A 7,512-nucleotide genomic window follows, 5' to 3' on the forward strand; every position below is an offset into this window, starting at 1 on the left:
TAGGATGCCGCCGCACCTCTCCTCTGCATCTCCCTCTTGGCGGGATCCAGGTCACGGGGCTGACAACCTCATCATCTCTGACGGCGGATCTGGTCGTCGGTGAGGAGGCCGAGCCTCCTGCTCCAGCCACAGCCACCCCGACCTTGTTGTATGTTCGCCTCCTCATCCACCCCCTCCCCTGTCCAATTTTGCTTTATTTTGGTTCGTCTTTCATCCTGTCGAAGCCGTACTTTTTACCTTACGATGCCCCGCCTCCAATGTTTCTGCATTAACTAACACGGCGTTGCGTGATCTTGGAGCAGCGGGATTGAGAGGATGGATCTCGGTGACGGGAGGATGGCGTTCGTCGTGTGAGCGAAGATAGTATGTAACTCATGGAGTGCAAGCTGTTGTGCGACTGCGTGGCGACGCTCGACTGTAGCGTTGAGATGTAGGGCACGTGCGCCATGATGTCGTGCTTCACCATCGCCTCCCCTAGCTTTCTCGCAAGGCATCGTGGTCTCGATGGGTTGGGGCTCGCCTCCCGCACTCCTCTTTGTCGTGTACAACAACCATGGTGACCCCTAGGTACTCTCAACGCTTGGTCTAGAAATCCCTCGAATTCGTTGCCCAAGCCGAGTGCTGTGATCTCACGGTCGGTCATCGTGCAGGTGTCGAATTATTGAGGGAGGCTTTAGATCGTCCTGGGCATGGAGATGAGGCTGGCCATTAAGGATCTGGGTGGAGGTCACGTCGTCTCTTCTCCTGGCTCCAATATCCACTACTTCCACTGCTGATATTTTGAGTTCTTTGATCTGAGAAAGAACCATGGGAACGTAAGGTTTTTAACCCAACATGATTTAATTACCCCTTTTCACTTTGGTATTTTATAAGTACATAAGCATTCAGTTGTTCTATCCTTTGTATGAGGATGCAATTCACTCCTTACATGTGAACAGTGTCACATCTTACAGAAGCTTCTAATTATTTACAATGAGTATGGGACATAAACCAATGTGCTTGGTCTGTGCTTTGTGTTTCTGTCATGCCTTGTCTTTAGAAGGCACCGTCATGAATGCTAATTTAATAGAGGAGAATCAAGCAAGCGACGTGCAATGATTTTCATGACCATATTCTAAACTTAATGATGATTGATAGCCGATTTATGGTTTCTTCCACTTCAGTAAGAAAGATGCGGTGTACAAAATCTTGCAAAAATGGAGGATATGGATTTGGTGGGCGAACTGTCCCGACAACGGCGGTGCTGCCTACCAACACCATGTGCAAGACCGCCTGACTTGACCTCTATCTTAATGGTAAGTTTCTCTCTTTTTCTATCTCGTGGTCTCCTTGATTTGGCTTTTGAGAAAGGATTGAAAGTAGTTTGGGTGGTTCAGTTAATTCAATGCCCAACAATATCAACAGTTGTCAGCAACAAGTTACTCCAAATTCCATCGCCCAACAATATCATCAGTTGTAAGCAAGAAGTTAGGTGTTTGGTATGTACCCCAGTGCAAGAGACCATGGATGCAAAAGGTACTTCTGCTAGAGTAAGATTAGATAGTCAAATTGTAGACAAGCAGCAGTGTGTATTGGCATTGCAACTTCTGACATGGGATTTTTGTGTAGTCAGATAATTAGGAACTTGAACTACAAGGGCAAATGGGAGGCACCTTTGATCGACATTCAGCCCAGGGAACCTCAACTTTCCCACTGTTGTACATTCATACTACTGTCCATGTATCACTTCTGCTCAACTATAATACACGGAAACATGAAAGCTCATATTTTCCCCTTGTTTGTGCAGAGTACAAGGATGATTCCTACATCTATGCATTGATATGCTGAAGCACATTGGAATTGAGCCAAGGCAGGTTAGTGCTTCAAAAATGCGAAATGTTGTTGACACTTTAACTATGTATGTTTGATTGTTATCCTATGAAGCACAATTAAAGTGTTGACTCTGTTTGACATTACGATGTATTACATCTAATTAGTAGCATTTGACTTTTGTTTCATTTCAGATGTCAGATGTAGACAACTAAGGCAATGGCTATTGCATTGTAGGATGAGAACGTCCAACGTGGTGGCGGCGGGTACATGCCCAACGCGGCGACCCGTGGGCACACCGGTTCTAGGGGCTTGAGAGCTGGGGCCGGCATCGAAGCGGTGAAGATGGATGGTGGCGTGTGGAAGTGGGCAGTGGTGGGCAGGGAACATCGTGGCCGTGCCATCGTCCTCTCCGTTCAGCTTGACATGATCGTCGTTCAGCTGAAAACAAGATTACCTGAGGGAGATTAAGACTAGAACATGAGTGCACAATACTTCTCCGATGCGATTTTTTGTAAATGTAATTAACTTTGTAGAGTTGGCATGACATGCGCCTTCACTAGAGTTAATAATAGACCCTCCCTCCTTCCCAAATTCCTGACCAATCATTGTTTTGTAAGGATCCTTCTCAACCTTTGTTAGTTGTTCATCTATGATTGAATTTAACCATGTGGTCTAACTGATTGGTCATATGAACTTATGAAGTAGTTGTTGTGTGTACTAATTGCGACAAATGGATTCCTTTGCTTTTTGCATTGTTCACTAATATCATTAATAGATGTGCATGTGTTACCGATATTTCTTACTTTGGCTGACTGAGCATTCTGATTAGTTGTGTCAGCTAATGCACCATAGTACCAGAAGGAAGGCTCTATTGATATTCTGATTATGCTTGAGCAGTAATATCACGCAATGGTTTTATTCGCTCCTTACATTTTTTCTATGCTTTCCTTCTGTCCTTAAATGATTGCTCGATTAGTATGTATGTGTGGATCAAATTTCTTTTGCCTTTGCGAATGTGTGTCAAAAATTTCTCACTATAAGTTAGTATGTATTACTACATCATATATACTGAGCACAAAATGAGTCCTTCACTTGTACCTTCTGTTTGAATGTCTCGTTCACACTCTTTTGTTGTCGATTACTAGGCTATAATTCTTTGTGACTTTCGATTCTGTTTGTTGTTCTGATCCTATGTCGAAGCAATCTCGATCCATGGGGAAGAAGATACGGGGACCAACCACTGAGTCGATGCTGTCGACGATCGAGGACGGCAGACATAACCATGTTGATGTCATTGGTTCATTGGAGCTGATGTCGCCACCTCCTCGCCTCTTGGTCTCGGAGGTTGCGATGGCCAGGTCAGCGACATGGCCACGTAGTATGCCTCATTTTCTCCTATTGCATTGTTTCTTTTTTATCATGTGGTTTCTCTTTCGTTTCTGTTAGCAATAATTACATCTCCATGAAGCAAAAGAAAGCTTGAGAAAAAAGTTGTGTTTATACTCAAAGGCTTAGCTACCAATGGCAGTTATTGACTCCCTACCAAAAGTTGTGTTTATACTCAAAGGCTTATGCATGCTTTTTTAAAAATATGTGGCACAATCATTGTAATTATGGTGTTATATGAGCTAGAAGATTTCAAAAGTGCATCAATTGAGAATTACACATATTTATACATCGGATAGGGAAGCATGTATTTGATATTTCCTGCTGAAAATCAGCGTTTTCTATCGGAGGTCTAAATTTTCATATGCCGGACTTTAAGTTAGATGGTGTGTATTATAATGATTTTTTATTGGATGTTGTGCTGTATATTAGGGTCTATGTAATATTTGTTAGGCAATTGCATAATGCAATTAAGGTTCTGGTTGCAGCATCTTGGAATATTTGTTTAAAGGTAACAAAATGCTCCATCTGTTGTCTTTAATTAATGGTTAATAACAATGGAAATGCCTTCTTGAGATGATTGGTCTTAAGCATAAAAAGTCATGTAGGGTGCTATCTAGCTTTTGTAATATAATGCACAATAAAGAGTACTATGTTTCTGTACCACTTTCTTTGTCTTGTGCATCGCATGTCTTTCTATGCATATATTATCGAATTACATTTTGTATCGAAGAATATTTTGTGTGATGTGGATTTCAATTACGTTTACACGTAAAACTTGATATGCATTATGTTTATATATGCACACGGTACAAATATTTAAAAGCCCGTGGTAACGCACGGTCTTGCATAGCAACTGAGCTGGCCCTTTTATCTTTTTTTCTTCAACGCTGGCACCTGACGCTCACTCTCGAGCGATAGACTGCTTCGCTGGTTCGAATTTGTTTTTCCCTATTTTTTATTTTTTTCTCCGGTTTTTTTGGTTTTTATTTTTCTTTTCTTTTTTCATCGTTTTCCTTTGTTTTATTTATGGTTTTCTCTGCCTTTTTCTGTTTTCTTTGCTTTTTATTGGTCTTCTTCATTGTTTTTCTTGGTTTCACCCTTTTTCTGCTTTTTCTTTATTTCACTTGTTTCTTTCTCGGTTTTCATTGGTTTTTCTTTCTTTCTCGGTTATTTTTATTTTTTCTTTCTTTCTTGGTTTCATTATCTTGCATTGGTTTCTTTGGTTTTTCATCTATTTTGTTTCCTTTTCTTTGTTTTCCATTTTGGTATTTGTTCGTTTTTTATTTTTCTTTGTTATTTTTTCTCGATTTTCTTCAATTCCTCTTTTGTTCAACACGTGCTAACATTTTTTCAGTACACATTCAACATTTTTTCTTGTACATAAAAAACATTTTCATATACATGTTTAACATTTTGAAATACATGATTAATATTTTTTTGAGAAACTTTATTTTTTTATGTCTACTTTGTTTTCATAAATATTTTACATTGCAAGTATATTTCTAATACACGTTTAACATCTATCAAATACAAGTTCAACATTTTTTGTATACATGATCAGTATTTTCATATACAAAATAACTTTTCAAATTCTTGATTAGCATTTTTCAAGTACCAGATTAGCATTTTTTTAATACATGGTGTACATTTTTTCTATACACATTTCACATTTTTCAAGTGCTTGATTAACATTTCTCATATACTCCCTCCGTTCCTAAATATTTGTCTTTTTAGAGATTTTAAACGGACTACCACATACGGATGTATATAGACATATTTTAGAGTGTAGATTCACTCATTTTGCTCCGTATGTAGTCACTTGTTGAAATTTTTAGAAAGACAAATATTTAGAAACGGAGGGAGTACAAGATTAACATTTTTTATACGTGGTCAACCTTTTTTCTATACACATTAACATTTTTCAAACACTTGTTTAACATTTTTCAAATTCTTGATTAATTTTTTAAAAACATATGATCAACTTTTTCACATAGATCTTATTTTTTGTATACATGTTTCGTATACATGAGAAACTATTTCTAAATTCACATTTAACTTTTTCAAATGCTTGGACAACATTTTTTTTGAAGTTAAAGTGTTTTCTGTAATATATTTATTTAGAGTATCTGACAGTATAAGCAAAAGTAAAAAAAAAGGTAAAAAATGATGCTTTGGCTCCGGCACGCCTGGGTGTGCCCATCTTGCGCTTGGCTTCACGCGAGAGTCCCCTACGTCTCGCGTGAAGCGACACATAGGGACCCCTTATGGGGAGATATACGTGCCCTCGTCTCAAAGCTTTTTTTCCCATGTGTATACATTGGGCCGCCCAGTTTGTTTGTTTGTTTTTGTTCAATCGGGTTTTGATCGAGACGCTCGAGGGTGATTGTGTTCGCTCTGGTTGCTTCTTTTTTTGCATTTTTAGTGTTGTTTTATTTTGTTTCTTGAACAGTTTTTCTTTGATTTTTTTATTTTCTTTGTGTTTAAACCGGTTTTCTTCGTTTCTTTCTCAATTTCATGTCTTTCCTTTTCTTTTGATTTATTTAGCATTTTGGTTTGTTTCCTTGGTTTTTTTTGTTTCGTTTTTTGCACCGATTTTTCTTCGGTTTCCTTTTTCTTTTTGAGGTGGGTGTATAAATGGGGCTTTCTTCCTCCTCCAAACCTAACCTTCAAAGCCTTGTGAGCATCCACCAGTGTCAAACCTCCATTTTGCTCAATACTCTCAATCCCACCACCCAAAACACTTCAATACTTTGAGATTTGAGAGAACAAGACCCGATCTACACTTCCACCTAACCGATTTGTGTTCCCCGCTAGATTTCTTCATCAACACGTGTTACTTTTGGAGCTTGGGCTCCTAGACAGTTAGAGGTTCCTCTAGAAGCTTCCTTGCACGAGGTGTGCTCTGGAGACGTATGTAAAGGTGTGATGGTCGCCTTCAAGACCAAACCCGAGTGAATCGAGGCTCATTAGTTAGGGGTGTCTGGAAAGGATAATATATATGGTGAGCTACTTGGTGGCATTCCAAAGCTTTGGTTTTGGCACTGCTCCAAGGGAAATTAGCACTTCTCCAAAGGAGTGTAAGCTTTGGGATAAAATTTGCACCCCTGATTCACTTTTGGTTAATCCTTTCCCGTGCCTTTACTTTGCTTTGTATGCTTGTTGTCTTGCTAGATTGTTGCCTATTATACTTTGTTCTAAGCTTGCTCGTCATATAGGTTGTGTTCATCTAATTGCACATCTAATGAAACTACTTTATCCGCAACTCCCTAAATTTGGTAAGTAAAACTAAATTTGTAGTCTCCTAATCACCCTCTCTTGACCGTATTGATCCTTTCAAGCACGGTGCCCAGAAACCTTCTGTCTCTCCTCTCCTGCTCTATATTTGTTTTTAGGGCGCCATGTTTTACATCAACTATTGGAAATGCTCTAAAACACATTTATGCATTTAAACTTAATAAAGTATGCAATTAGTATCAATGTAGCACAAAATAAACTGGGCATAGCTGGCATTTGGGATTCACGCAGGCAGTGTTACGTGCCACTTTCTAGTTGGGTGGAGCTTTATTCACGCAGGTTGACCATTCGCGCCATTCGATCAACCAGAGTCGTGGACGGACGTTTTACATCCTGAAATGCGGCGCTTGTTGATTAGATGGACCTGTGCTCACTTGGATCGACCGGTTTCATTGTATGATCATCCGAAGATTGACAGTCCTACACTTGTGCACCCGAATCACGTGATCATGGAGACTAAACAAGATGGGATGGAGAGCATACTTTATACTAAACTTTTCTATTTATGTAACATATGTTTCATTATACTACAATCTTTAACAAATATAGTTTTGTATTATGGAGTGGACATAGTTAACCATAGAGTGATGTTGCTAAATATTAATTACAATATTAGTTCTTATACCATTGTAATGTATGTCATTTAAAATTTGTGTTGTGCTAGATTAAATTGTATGATGTGACAAATGTTCTCCTTGAATAATTTTTGGGAAGTTGTATAACCTATATGGTGTGTCTATATTTGTGTGTATGTGGTTTTTGTTATCTTCTAATACCCTTAAATCTCGTGATAGATATCTCAAAAGTGTACAATCTAACAAATATCTTGATAATGGTTTCTAGTAAGACTTGGTGGATATATTTATAAAGGATATAAAGTATAAACTATTGGCAAATGTGTCTTTCAAGTTGGGCTCAATATGTTGATTGTCGACATTCTGGGATCGGGGGTACCCAGACATGCCTGCCTACGGCCCAGCGCGTGACCCCGTCGACGGCCTGGTGCAGCCCAACTAC

The sequence above is a fragment of the Triticum aestivum genome, chromosome 5D (genome assembly GCF_018294505.1).
Source record: "Triticum aestivum cultivar Chinese Spring chromosome 5D, IWGSC CS RefSeq v2.1, whole genome shotgun sequence".
In the NCBI taxonomy this organism is placed as follows: domain Eukaryota; kingdom Viridiplantae; phylum Streptophyta; class Magnoliopsida; order Poales; family Poaceae; genus Triticum; species Triticum aestivum.